At 40.0% G+C, this 20,885-nt stretch overlaps 1 long non-coding RNA gene across 1 annotated transcript in view; it reads right to left on the reverse strand.

Annotated features, from left to right (window-relative positions):
• LOC149814586 (uncharacterized) overlaps nucleotides 1–20,885 on the reverse strand; it is a 42,911-nt gene that overhangs the window by 1,567 nt on the left and 20,459 nt on the right. The window lies entirely within an intron of this gene.

Raw genomic sequence — 20,885 nt, forward strand, 5'->3', positions numbered from 1 at the left:
CCAGACCCATGGCACTCCATGAGTGTTACCATCCTCTATGAAAATCCAACCAAAGCCAAAATCCATTTATTACATCATGGATGCTCAAGTTGAATTCCTATGTGACATGGACAGCAAATTTTCCAAGTACTTTCCAACCAAGCTTGGTCAAATGAAGCAACCAAATATCCAAGTCTGCTAGTTTCATCCTAACTAAATAATACTGCATTATTTTCGATTAAGCATTCTGACATCACAAATCCCTGTATCATTCAACACTGAAGATAAATAAGTTGCAGTGTACACAATTTTTGCTTTTTAATAAGGGTCTTTGAAACCCCATCTTGGCTATTGGGAAAAAAAATCCATAACTTGCATGACACATTTCAAAATCTAATCGCATGGACAACTATTAAAGGGAACAATGCCCCATGGCACTCCATGAGTGTTATGTCACGAAATGGCGCCGAACCCAAGACATTCCAACTCGTAATCCAAATGCTAAATTGAAATACATTTGAATACTAACAAGATACAAACTAATACAAGTTTTGTAAATAAATGATTTCATTCATAATGAACAATAAAATACATAAAAACTAAATACATAAAAACCTCACTACAAAATGCACTCAACACTCAAAAATATCTAGAATGGCCATCACTCTCTCTTAAACTCAATAATGCACACAACCAATTATTTGTAGAGAATAAGTTAGAGAAGAGAGAAAATGGGAGTACCTTTTTTAGCTGTAGGAAAGTTGGAAAGGGTCCAATGGCTAGAAATCTAGCTGTTGGACCCGTTCGAACAGCTAGAAAGGATCAACCTCAGTTGACTTAATCAACCTAATTTGACTATAGTATACATATATTATATATACAACTATATGTATATTATATATATATATATATACATATATAAATATATACGTATATATAATATATACAAGTATTAAAGAAAGAACTCAACAACAACAAACAACAACTACGCCTTCATCCCAAAACAATTGGGGTCGGCAATATGAATCAAAAAAAGAAAATCATTCAGGGTCTTCCACATGAATCCTTCTCCTCCAATCATTTCTATCCAATGCCATGTCCTCGGTGAGGTTCAAAGCATTCATATCCTTTCCTATCATCTCCATCCAAGTCTTCCTAGGCCTACCCCGACCTCTTTTAACTAATATATTTTCCCATTTCTCCATCCTTCTAACTGGAGCATCATTAGGCCTTCGCCGAATATGTCCAAACCACCGTAAACGATTCTCTCTCATCTTATTTTCAATGGGTGCAACGCCTACCTTCTTACGTATCTCCTCGTTCCGAATCTTATCTTTTATTGTATTTCCACACATCCATCTAAGCATAAAGAAAGAACTCACAAAAGAGTTAAAATCACAAGACAGTTTTACACAACGGAAGACCTAAAGACAAAAGTGTTAAAGAAGCATTAATTTTTCAAAAGATAATACTAAGTGTCAAATACACAATAGCCACTATGGGCATACACATAAGAGATTTCACTAATAAAATGTTTAAAAAAATATATAATAAAATATACAAACAAAGTACAAAAGCACATATAAGTCTAAGCATGAACAACACGAAGACACAATACAAGCACAAAAGTACATAAGCACAAGTCCACTATGGGACAATACAAAGAGCCAACAAAGGGCAAGACAAGAAAAAATATATATATTTGTTTATTGAATATAGCTTGAAAAAACATAACCTTATACAAATTATGCAAAACAATTAATCATGGAATAAGTCATACAACTAAAGCATATACAATGCAAAATGCATGAAAATATTTCAACAACCATTTCTCATAAAAGAGCAAATGATTTTAGAAGAATTACGAAGAGATTTTAAAAATCACATACATCATAATGAATGAATTTTGCAAATTAAAACACTAGTTTGACCATCACAAGCAATCACCTCACTAGATCTCCAATCCTCAAAAATCAAGTGTATCGGCGACTAGAACAAGAGCACAAACATAATGCCACTAAAGGGCTAAAGACACACATGAAGGTGTATACAAACATCTCTTGTCTACATATAATGATACTCAAAACAAGTGTATCAGCAACTAGAACAAGAGCATAATCACAAAGCCAACGATGAACTAAAATCACACACGAAGATGTGAATAAACATCTCTTGTCTACATATAATGACACTGAAAAAACAAGTATATCAATGATTAGATCAAAAGTATAATCCCAATGAGAACAACAGGCTAAACACACACACGAAAGTGTGAACAAACATCTCTTGTTTACATATAATGACACTTAGATAAAGAGGCATAAAAAGGAGAAGACACTCGAAGTACAAAAGCTTGTACCAAAAAACAAACTAATGGCATAAATAAGAATAAGGATTTTAACAATCTTTCGAAACTCCATGGTTTCATAACTACCATCATAAGATATCAAGCATCAAATGACCATATAAGCAAAAGAACGTTAAAATACATTCATAGAAACCGAGGTTAATCACCTGCCAGTCAGACACATACCTATAATGACGATATGACATGAGGTGCACATACAACTCACCCCAACGACTAACTCAGATTTTCAACAACAGTAAATTCAGAGGCCAATCATCTATCATTAAGAACCAAGGCAAATGACAACACGCCACTCATGACCTTGAGTATCTAAATTGATAGGATGATATGAGGTGCACACATAAAACGGCTCACCCTGACCCAATAACAACAAGGCCAAAAACAAATGATGCATTATATAAAATTCAGTGATGGACACTCCAAATGCTATAAAAGGGCAATACATACAGAAATCAATTTCAAAATAGGTAAGTTCATAAAATGAACCAATTTGAAAAGACAAAGTTTCAAATAAAATATCTAATAAAGAAGATGAAATCTTAAGATGAATGTAGTGCAATCATATGCCCAACAATATGTCCCATGATAGTTTTTACGATCTTTAATAAGCAAACAAGAATCATGCTTAATATAAGCAATTCTTCAAAAATGAATTCATAAATCCACCAATCAAGAAATAAGCATCACATAAATAAGCAAACAAGAATCATGCTTAATATAAGCAATTCTTCAAAAATGAATTCATAAATCCACCAATCAAGAAATAAGCATCACATACAAAGGATCTAACTCTCAAAGAGAAGACACGGACAATATATATATGATCTTAAAAAGAAGTCTTTTAGATTTAAATCATATGGTCTACTATGAGACAACAATGACATGTAACATTAAGGAAATAACACATATAGAGATTCTCGAGGAGCCATTTATAACCCCAAAAGCATACATTATTGTCACCAATCATGAATACTTAAAGCAATAAGATAATCCAATAACTTATAGCCACATAGGCTATACAAAAGCTACAAATTCTAATACTACATGCTAAATATCACTCACAATACATCAAATATAAACCTTCTAAGGGACACAAGCACATGAACCCACCAGGGGGGAAAATACAATCCATAAGGAGAAAACAAGTTAATATTATGGCATACAAAATGCATTCAAGTATACATAAACAAAGTATCCAATACAAGAGTCATTTGTAATACAAATGACAAAGAGAAATGAACACAAGTCATATATAAAAATATCTAAGATCATTCTCAAGCATAATCAATCGATTATGTTTTTCAAAGAATTAATTTTGCATAATGAAAGCAATATCTTAAAGTCAATCATTGAAGCTACATAAAAATATGGGACACGAGCATGTCGATACGAGAGCATACAAAATATCCATGGTATTACCAAAGAATTAAAATTATGATGACTCAAGATATACATTATACAATCTAAATTTCTTAAGCAACACATTTTTTAACATAAAATTCACATAATATACATAATAATCATGCTTTGACACATGCTTAAGGGCACCAATGATCAGTATGATAAAACAAAATACATGCAACGAATAATTAGTATTTTGCAAACAACATGAAAAACATATAAGCATAGTATTTAAGATTTTAAAGAAAACCATATAATCTTGTAAAATATAATTTTCATGATGATATTTTCCAAGAAATATACATATTCATATCAAAACATATATTTCATGTAAACATGCTTACACAAAAACACATACCAAAAGCCAATAATTTTTCACAAGTTCTATTTTAATTAACTTGAAAACATATTTATTTTTAACATATTAATAAATAGCTAATATATTTCAAACATATTTTTTTAATATATACCATAAATATTTGAAGTAGAGAATCAAAAGAAAATACATACCGAAATACGAGAGTCTCAAGTCCAAGTTGTTCATGTTGAGACTAAGATGTTTTTAGTAAATAAGTTTTTCTAAACTAGAGGTTATTTGCATCTTATTCTTTAATGAGGGACCTAGGTGTAATTTTGTTCCTTGGACTATCTCTATTTAACATAGAGATTAGCCCTAATTGAGTTTAAGAAGTTCTATTATTCTCCAGCCGTCTCTCTCTCTCTCTCTCTCTCTTCCTCTTTCTCTCTCTCTACCTCGGTTTCTGCGCCTTTCATCTTACCTTCAACATGGTATCAGAGCAGCGTGCGACCTTGGGTGCCTAAGTTCCAGCATCATCTTCCTTCGAGCAACATCTCATCGGATAGTCGGTTCTTCTGTGTGAAGATCAGACTTGGCTACAGATCTGCAGTCAGACCTAGTCACGACTATTGACTAGAGGTCGTGACTTAGATCTGAAGCCAAAGCTGGGAGCAGTTTGGAAATCTATTGAAGATGGATCGTTGTGATTTGGCAAGCTGGAGCAGCAGGTGGATATCTGGGTATTGAAGTCTTGGCATTGACGATGTTGCAGTTGGTGGTGATTTAGAGCCTGTCGCACTGTGTGGACCAGATCTGTCTCCATTGTAGGCGTGTTAAAGATGTTGTGATCAGATCTGATCTGTTGTGGTCGTGAGTTGTTGCTGTTAATATCGTTGTGGTGCTGGTGATCAGCGGTCCTTGTGGTGACGTGGGTTGCTGTTCTTGTGGGTTGACGTGGTAATGTTAAATCAGATCATATTCAGATCTGATATTCGTTTTTGGTGTAGTTGAAGTTGTCTACTGCACATCTGCACCTTGGTTCCCAACTTGGTGTGCTTGCGCCTATCAAATATTGATTTGCTTGAGTGTAAGCGTCTTAATAGTTTTACTCCATTAAAGCTCTAACATGGTATCGTGAAACTGATTTTATTTTGGCTGTCGTGATTTATATTGCTGAGAGTTGCTGTCGTGAGTTCCTTTATTTATGTTGATAAATACGCAGCTGTCGTGAATATCTTTATCTATGTTGATAAGTACAAGTGCTGTGCAGAAGTCGTGAAATTGGAATTTTTTTTTGCTGTCATGAGGTATATGACTGGGAGCGGATGTTGTGAGTTAAAAGTATTTAGCAAGCAGCTGGGTGCTGTGTAGTGATCGTTTTGACTTAGCAAGAAGCTGGGTGCTGTGTCGTGACCCTTTTGACACAGCTGACTATTGAAAACTGCATGTTAATAAGTTTTTTTTTAATCAGCAGGCGTGATTCCCTACTGTGCAAAAAAAAAAAATTATTCTGTTTGTGGGAACCGTGTCCCTTGAAGTGGGATTCTGTGTTGGGCACTGTGGTATCACACTCTAAGTCGTGTGTTGGGTGCTCCTACTGGTTGTCGTAGTGGCGAATGTGTGATGATAACACACTCTAAGTCGTGTTGGATGTGTGATCTTGATTTACAGCCTATAGTCATCCTTGGTTGAGGTGAAAGGTTTTGGTCAAGTTTCTTTAAAATTATATTTGGAGTTTGGATCTGAACAGTCGAAGGTCGTGTTTCTCAGATTTCATTGGTAAAGTCAAAACTTGATATACTCAGGCTTGCTGTTGAATGTGGGTATGCGCGTGTGGTTGCTCCTGCATTTTGTGAATCAAGCCCATTAGTTTATATTATGGTTCAAGTGGTTAAATCAGATGCAGATTCCTCCAATGATTGTGTAACTCTTAGCAGGGCTGAATATGACGAGCTCCTTGCTTTACGATCATCCAATTCAAAGTCTTCTGTTGCGGAGGTTGTGTGCTCGGCAAGTGATGGCCTATCTGCTCAAGGCGGTAGGTGGGTTATTGATTCTAGAGCCTCTGGTCACTTGTGCGGAAACTCGAGCAATTTTTTGAGTTTAAAACCTGTGACAGGTCAGAAAGGGGTACGTCTTGCTGATGGTAGCTCTTCCCCAATTGTAGGGCAGGGAAACATGTCTATTACCCCTACTCTTCAATTGTCACATGTTCTTCATGCTCCTTCGTTTCCACAGAATTTATTATCAGTCAGTCGAATGACAAAAGAGTTTAATTGTAGAGTGATTTTTTATCTTATGGGATGCACCTTTCAGGACTTGCTGACGGGGAGAAGGATTGGCGGTGGCTATGAGGAAGGTGGTCTGTATTACCTTCACCAACCAGAGGTTTCGACCCACTCTGTTGTTACATCATCCTCAAGTCCTTTATTGTGGCATCATCGTTTGGGTCACCTTCCAGTGACAAAACTTCGTCGTGTCATTCCTCATATACCTTCCTCAGTTTCTTTTCAGTGTGAAACATGTCAATTGGGAAAACATTGTCGAAGCTCTTTTCCCTCCAGTCAGAGTCCATCAAGTCAAGGATTATTTAATCTTCTTCATGTAGATGTGTGGGGTCCGAGTAGGATTCCTAATAGGTCTCAATGTCGTTATTATCTAGTTATTGTTGATGATTTCTCGAGACTATCGTGGGTGTTCCTGTTAAAAGATCGGTCTCAAGGTCCAGGCATTCTTAAATCTTTAATTGCAGAGATAAAAACTCAATTTGACATATGTGTTAAAATTGTTCGCACTGATAATGCTCTTGAGTTCAAATCCAAAGACTTACTTCAATTCTACTCTGGAAATGGGATTCAACCTCAATTTACATGTCCCCATACCTCCCAGCAAAATGGGGTGGCTGAGAGGAAACATAGACAAATCCTTAATGTTGCTCGGTGCCTTATGATTCAATCCAATATGCCTGCTACATACTGGGGCGATACGGTTTTGACAGCCGGGTTTCTTATAAATCGCATGCCGTCCAGTTCTATAGAAGACCAGATCCCAATTCAAATTCTCCATCCAGAGGCTCCTCTCTTTCCTATCCCCCCTAAAGTTTTTGGATGCGTGTGTTTTGTGCATAAGTTGGGTCCTGATCGAGATAAACTTGCTGCGCAGTCTATTAAATGTGTTTTCCTTGGGTATCCTAAGAACCAAAAAGGATATCGTTGCTATGACCCTATATCTCATAAAGAGTATGTCAGTGCGGACATTACCTTCTTTGAGTCTATTCCTTATTTTTCGAGTACTACTCCAAGGTTACAAGAGAGTCAAGGTGATGTTTTTCCTCTGCCAATTCCCCCTTTTCCTTTAGAGTCGTTCACTCCAAAGCCTGTGGCTTCATCCTCTAGGGAGTCTCGATACAGAAACCCTCCTATAGTGTATACTCACAGGTTACCCCCTACCTCCATGCCCCCATTATCTTCTTCTCCTGAGGCAAGTATCACTGAGCATACTAAAGTTTCTGCTATTGATGAGGATCTTCCTATTGCTCTGCGAAAAGGGAAAAGACAGTGCACCCTTCATCCCATTTCTCAGTTTGTTTCTGAAGTTAATCTTGGGGCTTCTATGAAGAAGTTTATCTCGGCTTTGTCTGCCTCCTCTGTTCCGCTTCATCACAGTCAAGCTCTACTCGACCCCAAATGGATGCAGGCTATGAAGGATGAGATGGATGCCCTATGTTCTAGGGGCACTTGGGATTTGGTGGCTCCTCCGACTGATGCAGATATTGTTGGCTGCAAATGGGTATATACCATTAAATATAACTCGGATGGGTCAATTGAACGGTACAAAGCCCGGTTGGTTGCAAAAGGTTATACTCAGACTTATGGTGTTGACTTTTTTGAAACTTTCTCCCCAGTTGCTCGTCTTGGCACTATTCGTCTTGTTCTTTCTGTTGCTGTGCACCATGGATGACCATTGTTTCAGTTGGATGTCAAGAATGCCTTTTTGTATGGGGATTTGCAGGAAACGGTCTACATGCAACAACCGCCAGGCTTTGAGGTTCAGGGGGAGTGTAAGAAGGTGTGCAAGTTGAAGAAGGCTATTTATGGCCTGAAGCAGAGTCCAAGGGCATGGTTTCACAAATTATTTGAGGTCATGTCTAGTTTTGGCTTTGTCAGGTCAGCTTCAGATCACTCCTTGTTCATCAAGAAAACCAGTGCTGGAATTGTTGTTATGGTGGTATATGTCGATGACATCATATTAACAGGGAGCAGTGCCCAAGATATTTCTGCCACAAAAGATCATCTTTATAAACACTTTGTTACTAAAGATCTTGGTCACCTTCGATATTTTCTGGGTATCGAAGTTGCAAGAAACAAAGAGGGCTTAGTGTTGTCTCAAAGAAAGTATGTGTTGGACTTATTAAAAGAGACTGGAATGCTAGGAGCCAAGCCAGCTAATATTCCAATGGATCCCAAAACTCACATGTTCGATGAGAAGTCTGAGTATGTAGACAGTGCCAGCTTTAGATCCTTGGTGGGTAAGTTACTATATGTGACAGTTACTAGACCTGGCATTTCATTAGCTGTGAGTAAAATCAGTCAGTTCATGGACAAACCTACAAAAGTTCACTGGGATGCAGCTATGATGGTTATTCGGTACTTAAAGGCATCTCCTGGTAAAGGTCTGTTGTTTAAACGAAATCCATCTTTGGACGTTGTTGCTTACACTGACGCGGATTATGCAGGATCTGTTGAAGATAGGAAGTCAACATCTGGATTTTGTGTGTTTGTGGGAGAAAATCTTGTTACCTGGAGGAGTAAGAAACAAACCGTTGTAGCCAGGTCGAGTGTTGAATCTGAATACCGAGCAATGGCCCAGACTACAGCTGAGATTATGTGGGTAAAATCAGTCTTAACCGAGCTTCAGGAGAAAGTATCCCTACCTATATTGATGATGTGTGACAATAGGGCTGCTACATATATTGCCAACAATCCAGTGTTTCATGAAAGGACTAAACACATTGAAGTTGACTGTCACTATGTTCGCGACTTGGTTCAGGCTGGGTATATCTGCACCGATCAAGTATCTTCCGAAGATCAAGTAGCTGATGTTTTTACCAAAGCCCTGGCGAGATCAAATTTCTCAAAGTGTTGTGACAAGCTGAGCATGATTGATATCTATGCTCCAGCTTGAGGGGGAGTGTTGAGACTAAGATGTTTTTAGTAAATAAGTTTTTCTAAACTAGAGGTTATTTGCATCTTATTCTTTAATGAGGGACCTAGGTGTAATTTTGTTCCTTGGACTATCTCTATTTAACATAGAGATTAGCCCTAATTGAGTTTAAGAAGTTCTATTATTCTCCAGCCGTCTCTCTCTCTCTCTCTCTCTCTCTCTCTCTCTCTCTCTCTTCCTCTTTCTCTCTCTCTACCTCGGTTTCTGCGCCTTTCATCTTACCTTCAACAGTTCATCAATTTAAATCTTTCTTTTAAAGCACAAACACGAACAAAATACAAAGACCAAGATACCTTGATTTGATTCCATGTCATGAAATGATGTCGAACCCAAGACATTCCAAATCGTAATCCAAATGCCAAATCGAAATACATTTGAATACTAACAAGATACAAACTAATACAAGTTTTGTGAATAAATGATTTCATTCATAATGAACAATAAAATACATAAAAAATAAATACATAAAAATCTCACTACAAAATGCACTTAAGAACACTAAAAAATATCTAGAACTACCCATCACTCTCTCTTAAACACACTCATGCATACACCCACTTATTTATAGAGAAGAAGGTAGAGAAGAGAGAAAAGGGGAGTACCTTTTCTAGCTGTTGGAGAGGGTCCAACAGATAGAAATCTAGCCATTGCACCCTTTCCAACAACTAGAAACAGTCAACCTCAATTGACTATAGTATATATATTATATATATAACTATATGTAAATATAATATAACAACCTCAATATATTAGATGAGTGGGTAGAAGAAGAGCCTAGTGTTTTGGATGATGATGAGGATTGGAGGCAATCGGAAGCTGAGATGGAGGCTTAGGTGGATGATGACAATGATTATGTTGGCCCAGAGATGAATGTGGATAATGGTGGAGAAGAAGAGTAAAGACAACTCAGAAGAAGAAGATCCATCATTTAAATATCATTTTCGTTATGATTGATAGATTAGGATGCTTCTTTTGTTTTGTTATGTAATATATAATTTTGATATCAAACATTCATTGTAATAACCTCAATTTTTGATAATTTATTTGTTTAAAAATAATGGGTATTTTTCTAAATTTGGGCCTCAGACCCGTTACCGTTATCGGATCCATAAAAGAATCCGTAAATAACCCACCATTGGTAATGTTAAATTATACTTATAATACTAATTATTAATTAAATAAATAATTAATAGTATTTATAAGAAAAAAATAAAATAGATTTTTGTGCATAGGGTCGGACCCACAATTGGATCCAAACGGATCCAACTGAGGATCCATCACTCGTAGGCAAACTGGGTCCATTTTAATACTGGACCCAGCGTCGCGGGTCACGGGCTCGGACCCGGACCCGACCCTCTCGATTTTAAAGGGGGGAAAACTGGGTTTTATTAAGGCAACCCGATAAGGGTTGCCCGATAAAAACCCTAACAGAATCAAGAAAGGGGGAAAGGGAGGGGGGGGGGGTTACGCAGGGCGTAACCGACCCCTGCATCTCGGTAGAGGAGGGCTTGGGGCTGATAAAGGGGGAGTGGAGAGGGGGTTCTTGCCCTCTTCACTCGGGCTCTCTCTCTTCCCTCGTCTCTTTCTTTCTCTCTCTCCCTGTCTGTCTGTGTGCCGGAGGATAGGAGATCGCCGGAAAACCTGCGGCAAACAACAGGTTCGTCGTCGGCTACCTACTGCCATCAAAGGCATCCAGCGAGCACCCTTCTTCACGGCAGCAGCGTGGAGCGACACCAGCCGACCGTGCCTTCGCGTCCCCAGCCTCCGATCGCCGGAAAACTCTTCAAGAGGTACGGTGCTCCTCTCAATTCTAGGTGAGGGATCGAACATGGGTTCGATCCCGTGTAGTCTTTTGAGGTAGGGGTCCCTGGGGACCTTTTGCATGGCTGATTGTTGTTTCTTTTGTTGTTTTGTGGATTAAGTTTTGTTTTGGGGGTTTTCATCGACCCTAATCCGAAAACCCTAACCTATGATTTGGAGGTTTGGGGTTTCCATTGTGAAAGGGGGGTCGGCTAAGGTAGGGGATGGCCCCAGCCGTGTAGGTCCCGAGCATTTCTTTTTTTGGGTTTTCCTCAGATTTAGGGGTTTCGGATTTCCCTTATGAAAGGGATGTACGATTTTGATTTTTTTATATAAAGGGGGTTTCGGAAATGGTAATGCGAAATTATATGTGAATTCAGTCTGTGCAAGGAAACATATGTGTCATGTGTATTTTGCTTTTCAGCTTAAATATCCAGTTTAGGGCTTGTTCATCTGTAGTATATTGAACTGGGTAATTCCTGCAGAACATAGGTGGTTTTGTGTAGTATTTCCTTGAATACAATCTGTGGTACAATTCGTGTTTCCTGAAATGTGCTAACTAAAAGTTTGTGGTAGAAGTTAGACGTACTGCTTCATAATATTCTGTATTAAAAAAACATGCATACTGTGGATCATAAAAGCATTTTGAGATGTAAGTGTTCGGTAAGGTATGTTATAATGAGATGTTTAATTTGCAGAAATTGTATTAGGCATTGCATGCATTTAATGGGTGTCTTTTGAACAGTCAACCTAGGCCTTCTTTTGAGATTTTTGAGACAGAGGTTGGAGATTTTATATAAATAATCTAGTAGTTACATGAAGTGAGTATCTGCCTACACACAGATGCATCATTAATTTAAGTCTTCATGAAGTTCTAAAATACATGGATCGGCTGGGTATGGAGTGGGATGGAGCAATATATATATATATATATATATATATATATATATATATATATATATATATATATAAAAGTATGTTTCCTTTCCACTTGTACAAGATATGTACATATGCTGTTTTAAAATTTTTTGTCACAGGTTCTCTTAACTTATATAAGTAACACTTCCTTCTGGGTAGGCATGTATTGGCACTCATAATGGTTGGTTCTTTGTTAATCATACTCATCATGATAGGTTGATAGAAATGCTCATGCATGAAAATTATTGCATGATATTGAAATTTGGGTGGTACCCTGCCAAGCCCAGCCGAATGGTGCTGGACTATATTTTTACAAAGGAAAATATGATAAATGTCATTTCCTTAACTGTCCATGCTTGTAGACAAATGACAGGACGATTGAATCGTTGTTCATGTATAGGGTAGCTCATATGGAAGCTTAGCTTAGCACCTTAAGTTTTCAGAATACTAGCTAATCATGTTAGACCTGGCTCTTTGCATACAGGTGAATGAAAATGCTAATAGGCTTAAACTTGTTTTGATATGCTTGATTGGATATCGTTGTCTAGTTGTTTTCATGGGCATGAGCAATCATGAAACTAATGCTTTATTGCCTGAATCCACATGCATGGGTATTCACACGATATAATAGAATTTAATCAAAAAAAAAATGACAACATACACTTTGGTATAAATATGTGAATCCTTGCACATGAATCTTTGAAACCATGCTTGTGAGTGTTGTTGTTTCATGGGCATATATGGATGTGCATTTGAAAACACTTGTCGTAGAGATTTATGCTTTCACTTGACTGTTATTACTATGGTACGCATGAGTGTGAGCATGATTCAATTATTAGTAAGTCTTCTTGAACATGTACACTTGATTTATATGTGAAATGGTACATGTACACTCACACAAATAAGCCATGGATTGGTTAAGACCCATATGTGATGTAGGTAACACACACATATTGAAAATGCATATGAATGAATTATGACATGCATATGTTTGGGTTTATATTTGCATGAATATATATGCTGTTTGGCATTTTGGCTTAGTGTTATGAATTAAACACTACTTGGTTTTATTATGTGATGCACCGATGGCCTAATTGGACCATCACCGGCCTGGAGAGCCGTGGGTTTGGTTTTCTTTTACATATGTTTTTAAAAGCATCACTTAAACCACATAAGATGGTTTGACACATTACTACATTGTTCTAATGGTTTATACGGGCTGGAGTCCCGAATGGGTCCCTGCAAGGGAGGATGAGGGGTTTTCACTTTACTTTTGCATATGTGTGGCAAACTTAAAGAAATGGACTTAATTAAAAATATAATGAATAAGAACACTGTAATATACATTCTGGGGTATCCCATCTGGAGTATGAGAATCTTAGATATCCGGTCTTGGGGAGACTGTGAGGATACAAAAACTCTGTGTGCGTTGTTGCCCCTGAATCCGATATTGAGGTTCTTGTCCTGGCCACGGTTTTAGGGAGAGTTCGCCACCTTACCCGGAAGTGGTGTGTTAGTCACAGTGGTGAGTTTATGGTACCAAGAAAGTGACACTTGTGGGCGTGGGGTGTCCCTTGTGTCCCCGACATTAGATGTGAAGGTCTAATGTTCTGATGGATGGTGTTGTTTCCTGATATCGGTCGAGGGCTAAGTGGGAACCCAATAATAAAATACAAATTGTGTGTTAAGCTACCCTGGGAACCTACTTGACCTTGGGGTTTGTACCTGTTTGGTGTATCCGCGGGCAACTGTAATTAAAAAGAGGAACTTAAGGATGTGTGCATTTAATAGGGCATGCATATGGAAAGATGAAACTTAAATGAAAGATAACAGAAGAAATCATGCATTGCACATAATCATGCATTTTTCTGTTATGCATTAGATCATGCATGTTTGAATCACTCTTGATATCATGACATGAATTGGTATTAGCATATGATTTACTTCTTGAAATCATGTTGCAAGGTTTAATTATTTAGTTCCTGATATATGTACTGTTTTACTATTCCTGACTGGTGAGCACATGCAATTGTTGGTAGTTATAGATAATTGAATGTTGCAAAATTTTATATCTGCACTCACTCAAATCACTGCATGGAATCTTATCCATGTTCTTTCTCTCACCTGGTTTCTTTAGAAGTAGCTGTGCTCAGAATTTCGGTTCTGACACCCTACTTTGTTGGTTTTTCACAGGAAATGGTGAACAGGGAAGTTGGACATGCATCTGGGGATGGATGAGTTATACTTGGGCTTGTCAGCTTCAGTAGAGGACTTAGTGGCTCTTTCTTTTGTCTTTTAGTTCTTTTAATTTCTGCAATTGTTACTTTACTTTCAGTTGAAGAAAACCTTGTCTTTGAAATTTCCTTACTCATTAATAAAAGAGTTTTAGTTGGTTGATATGGATGATGATTGCAACTTCGTTTGTGGTGGTTGGGCTATCCAATGGAAAGTGGAACTGTGAGGACCCTAGATCTCTGGGAAGGTTTCCGCAACTCTTAGAAAAAAAAAATATTCCGCATTTTTAAAGGGTATGGATTGGGGTCGTTACATTCATGCTTGTGACTTGTGACTTTTGTTAAATGTTTGTTAGGGGTGTTATCAATATTTTATCCAATGTTTTACTAGTACATGTTTATGTTTAGTTATTCATAATGCATATATTTATGTTTTTTTTCTATTGCATTCTATAATTTTTTTTTGAATTTTTTTTTGAATTTTTAGAGAATTTTCTCTATTTTTTGTAATTTTCAGATTTTTTTGTGGCTTTTAATTCAAGCTTTTTCCCGTATCACACAATACGATACAATACAATATACCCGTATCTGAGGCTCATGCGATACGGGTTCCGATACACAATTTACAACATTGCCTATAAGGGACATCCCATGATAAATTTACACACGCCCTTTATTAAACTTTTAACTTGGATGACGTTTCTGCCCTTGGTAGACATCTTCACATTTTCTAACACTTTTCTCATAAATAAGCTAATGGCTGATGGGATTGATAATAGAACTCCTTTCGAGTTACTTTGGGGTTCCAAGGCTGACTATTCTATGTTGATAAGCTTCGGTTACTCATGTTAACTTATATGCATATAGATCAGTTATATAGAAAGAAATTAGATACCAAATAAGAGATGTGTGTCTTCGTCGGGTATTCTGATGAACACAAGGTCATGAGTGTTTTTCTATGCAAAATAAGCATGTTTATATATCACGCCATGTTACTTTTAATAAAGCGATGTGTCATAGATATCTGTTACGCAACACTAATGTTGAGAATGATAACAGTTGTGATATTGAGCACGATGAGCTATTTTTCATGTCAGCCACCTAAAATAAATGTACCAGCAGCTGAAGTACAGGAAGTCTTATATTGGAGATAAGTTTCAGCGATTCATTGAGTTGAATAAAGGAGAACGTCAATCTGAAATGGATTCAACACAACAGCCAATACAACAGTTCAGCAAAGTAATGAAATTTGAGACAACAGCCTTGAGAATCAGCCCAACAATGCATCTGACAGCAGACAGCCTCAGAAAGAGTTCATTGTGTATAAAAGGAGAAAGCTGAAAACTACAGAAAATCAGTCTCTACAGCAACAATAATAGCAAGTTTCAGATATACAAAATAGTATAGCAGCAGATCAGTCTGATCAACATGATGATTTGAGAAGATCAATAAGAACTATGCATCAACCACCGAGGTGGTATCCCATGTGGTAAGTGGGGCCCTGTGCCAAGCTGAAGGTCCAGGTTCGAATCCCTCTGCTACATGGGGCTTAAGAGATACCTGGTAGGGGTCTGCCTAACTCCAGATAGACTTTCAAAAAAAAAAAATGCATCCGATTGAAAGGTTTATATCTGATGCAGAGCAGAACCAGGCCGGACCTCTACCAAGCGACCCAGGATTGGCACGGGATCCCGGCCCCAATGGGATGGACGATCGGACCCAGGTGATGGATCCAACCTCGAGCACGGTACCATGATTCAGGGACGTGCCCCTGCGTACCTATTCCAGGCGAGCGAAGGTCTGAAGCATGCACGTCGACAATGTTCCAACACATGGGTGATCCAGCACCTCAGCAGCATCGATTTAATCTTGGGTCCAGGGACTGGACCCGAGATCCAGATCCATTATGCCGTCTATAAATACCTGGCCTTAGGGTTACGTAGCGAGAAGAAGATTGATATTTTTTTTTGAGTTTTCCTGTCATGTTCAGTTCTACAGCAGCCTTTCATTTTTTACTTTCTTCCCAGCCGCTATTTCCATTTCCTAAGTTCCTTTCTTCATTATTCATTGTAGTTCGCTATTTTTTTTTAGTAAACAATTAAGGTGGATCGATTGTTCAGACCTCCCCCTTACATTCAACGTTTTGTCTGAGATTTTAATTAACTCTGCACGTTGTGAGAGTATCCCTAATGTCAGCACCCACGATCGTCAGAACGTTGATCTCTCGCTGCATCAAAGTGGTATCAAAGCACAACCCCTTCTCCTTTGTCGACGACATGGCACAAGAAGTGAGGGACGATCCTGGAAGGAACGAGAGGGAACAAACATCGGCAACGAGGATCCCATGATGCGGATGATCGACATGATGACAAAGATCAAGGAAAATATGCTACGTGTAAACAAGGATGTAGCCAGAATATCAAAACATTTAGATGGAATCGAAAGCCGGATCGTGGTCCTCGAGTCATCGGTGGAAAAGCACACAACGTCCACGCTGAAAACGAGTGTCGGATTGAGCGACGATGTTGTTTTTGCGGGTGCAAGGGCGATCGAACCAGTCCAACCAACCTTCCATCAGTCTACCGTGCAACTGGATGGCATCGAGATGGGCCTGCACAGGGATGCCAGCCGCACGACCATCCCGTAAACGGTACCGCTTCTGAATCTTGTCCCTGTAGCAGCTGTGAATCAGGCGGGCGGTGTTTTCCCAACGAGCCAGGGGGTCGTTGAGGGGCCTCCCATTGTCGGCTCGGGTGCGCAGCCCTGGCCTCGAGCCGCGGTGAAGGTGCCGCAGGCCAGACCTGGCCTGTAGGGCCCAACCATGACGCTGGGCCAGGCTGCAGGCACGACTACAGTGGCCCACGACGGGGCTGAGTTGTCACCCCCCCCCCCCCAGAACTCGTTCGTGGGGGTTCAGTCACAACCCACCCGCGAGCCGGAGAAGGTGCCCTTGTGGATCGGTTCGAACCCGACAGGGTCCGGCCCGGAGCCAATAGTAGCAGGGCCCAGACCCGGGGACCACCCTTTGGGTCCCAGGGAGTGGGTCCAAGCCTTGAGCCCTATCACCCGGCCTACCTAGTTGGGTCTGGTTCGCGGGTTATCCCGAATCTGACCCAACCCAATAATTTTGACCCTAATGTGCGATCCAATACCGACCCAGTCTTGCATCGGACCCGGACGAAGCCCCAGTTTGATTTTGAGCCGGGTCAAAACCAGATCCATCATATTATGGATCAAAGATCGAGTTCCAACCAGGCCTTTGTTCCCCACAACTCGATCCATGATCCTACCTATCCAATTTTGTGTCCGACGAATAGCTTAGGTTTAGACCCGATCCAGATTCAATCGGGTGAGACGTCCCAATATTTCCCAAACCATACCCAGTACCAGTACCAAAACCCGAACCCAACCCAATCCACAGTCCCGTCCTCGATCCAAAACCCTGTCCCATATTCGACCCAATACTTCTACCATAGCCCAACCCCTAATCGGAATCCATACTATCCCACTCCTACCAATCCAGAACCAGTTAGCCAACTGGTCCTTCCCCCATTGATGGGACCCCCTACTATACCAATGCCTCAACGTCGGCAGCAGGTGGCTCCAACCCAAGCGCAGGTCAGACCGCGACAACTTCTAGCAGCGACTATGCAGTTTCCGCAGGGGCCAGCACGACTTGAGCGCCGACCACAAAGAAATGGAATACGTCAGCACCAACCTCCAATCGAGCAGTACCATGACGATGATGACGTTGTCGTGATGGACAATGAAGTCTTCTGGAACGAGTACCCTGCAGGAATGGTGGAACCTCGTCAACAAAGAATGCCAGAGCACCCCTCCACCTACGGGGTGAAGCTGGACCTGCCAGAGTTCGCAGGACAATTCGACGCAGAGCAGTTCTTCGACTGGCCTATGTCGTGCAATTCTTCTTCTATTACCACTCTGTAGTTGAGCATCGTTGCGTCTCTCTAGGGTCCACTCGATTGAGGGGCCTCGTGCAGACCTGGTGGGTTGAGCTACAAAGATCGAGAGAGCGGTAGGGGAAAGAGCGTGTGCAGACATGGGAGGAGATGCAAATACTTATGCAATCCAAGTTCGTGCCATCAGACCATGCCGAGAGAGCTTACAAGGAGTACCTGACCCTGGGTCAAGGCACATGTACCATGGCGGAGTACACTGTTGAGTTCCATCGCCTATCCCTACGAGTGCAGATCGAGGAGACCGCCCGACAGCAGGTCATGAAGTATATCTCTGGTCTCCGTCCTGCTATTTCTGACGATTTTAGTTGTGTCACAGTAGAGTCATTGGATCAAGCGAGCAGTTATGCCATGAATGTGGAGAAGAAATTGAAGAGGAGGCAGGAGTATAGGGTTTCCCGGAGTGATCAGTCCAGTCGACCTAAGTCGAGTTTACCAATCAGGGGAGCGAGCTCCCCAAGGAAGGAAGACTCAAAGTTTACCCCAAGAGTGATCCCAATAAGCCCGACCAGTCCGGACCAGCCTACCATACCCGGTCCAAGTCCAAACCTAGTGAGTCTACCATGCGTTGCTTTAGGTGTCAAGAGTTAGGACACATGGCCTCAAAGTGCCCCACCATGACCAAGAGCGCCCATTTCATAGAACCCGTGGTCGAGTCATCGTCAGATAGTGAGAGTGAGGGCGAGTCATCGGTTGAGGGGGAGCACGAAGGAGAAGTCGTAGAGTTTGATGGTAACGTCGAGAATTTATTGTCTATTCGTCATGTCCTAACCGTACCCCGAGAGTCGGCCCCCGAAAAATGGTTGCGAAATAGCATCTTTAGAACCAGGTGCAATTGTGAGGGTTATGTGTGATGTCATCATTGACATTGGAGCTTGTGAAAACATGGTTTCTGAAAACGTTGTGTCCACCCTGAATTTGAAAATGGAAAAATTGACTCAACCATACAAAATGGCATGGTTCAAAAGGAGAAATGAAGTTCCTATCACCCAACAAAGTCTAGTTAGATTCTCTATGGGAGAGCATTACCACGATGAAGTGTTGTGTGATGTGGCCCCTATGAGTGATTGTCTATGTCACACAGACTCGGCTTGGGAGGCGACGCACCCGCGTTGACACGCCTCGACATGGGTACAGCTTCGGACATGGGGCGAACTCGATCAACAGGTGTCGGACTCGGTCAATGCACTTGAACCGAGTCTGTCCACATTTTGGACTCAGTCAACTTTGACTGAGTCTATTTTTGTCAATTTTTTAGGACAAAAAATGTATAAAAACTAATTTTTTTTATCTTTTATATATATATTTTAAAATATATATACTGTGCAGCTCACAGTTTGTCTTTAGCAGAATAACTGTGCAGCTGCACAGTCTTTAGCAAGACTGTGCAGAAAACAGTCTTTATGATAAAACTGCCTTTGATTTGGCAGACTTTGTCCCAAAAACCGAGAAGAAATGGAAGGAGAGAGGAGAGAGGAGAGAGGAGAGAGGAGAGAGATGAGAGCACGTTCTTTTTCTGGGAATCGCCAGCCGCTATTGTTCTCTATGGCTGCACTAAAGCATCATTAATATAAATAGGTTTTACAATACTTTTACAAGGACAAAAATGCCCTATGTTAGTAATCTATATTACATTACAAGACAACATACACGTGAAGCATATGGATCCTCTACTGGATCCATACCCGATCCATATTCTAATACCCTACCTCAAGTTGTGCATGGGAGCGAACCATGTGCAACTTATCCTTCAGATACCAGAAACGGTTACTTGTGAGACCTTTTGTGAACATATTAGCGACTTGGTCTTCTGAAGACACATAAACCGGTTCAATCTCTTTGTTTGCTACCTTTTGTCTGATGAAATGCTGGTCAATCTCAATATGCTTGGTCCGACTGTGATGAACAGGATTGAGCGCAATTTGTATAGCACTTCTATTATCACACATGAGAGTTGAACTTGAGATACTCTCTCCCATCTCTGTAAGTAGAAGCCTAATCCAGGTCACTTCTGCTGTGATAGCTGCCATAGATCTATATTTTGCCTCTGTGCTAGATCTGGCCACAACTTTCTATTTTCTGCTACTCCATGAGATAAGATTGCTTCCAATGAAAACACAGTATCCTGAAACAGACCTCCTTTCATCTGGGTCCCCTGCCCAGTCTGCATCTGTATAGGCCAATATGTCATGTTTCGGCGTTACCCATGAAGATTGTACATATGTGATTCCATCACCCACCGTGCCCTTTAGATAACGAAGAATACGTTTGACGGCATCCATGTGACCAATCTTTGGTTCATGCATAAACTAAGATACTTGATTTACAAAATATACAATGTTTGGTCTAGTAAAGGTAAGGTACTCCAACATGCCCACTAAACAGCGATACTTGCTTCCATCAGGATATAACTCACCATCACAAATACAGAGTTTTTGATTGACAACACTGGGTGTAGGCACAGGTTTGCAATCTGTCATTCCTGCTTTGGCCAAAAGATCAAGAGTGTATTTGTGTTGAGTTAATGACATTTTTTCATCCTGTCTGTCCACCTCTACACTAAGAAATATCTCAGTTCTCCAAAATCTTTCATCTTGAATTGCATACTTAGTAAAGCTTTAATACATTGAATATGGTTTGGAGTATTACCAGTGATCACTATATCATCAACATATATAAGTAAGAGG

Source organism: Nuphar pumila, chromosome 15 (assembly GCF_984573655.1).
Source record: "Nuphar pumila chromosome 15, dmNupPumi1.hap1.1, whole genome shotgun sequence".
NCBI classification, from domain to species: Eukaryota; Viridiplantae; Streptophyta; class Magnoliopsida; order Nymphaeales; family Nymphaeaceae; genus Nuphar; species Nuphar pumila.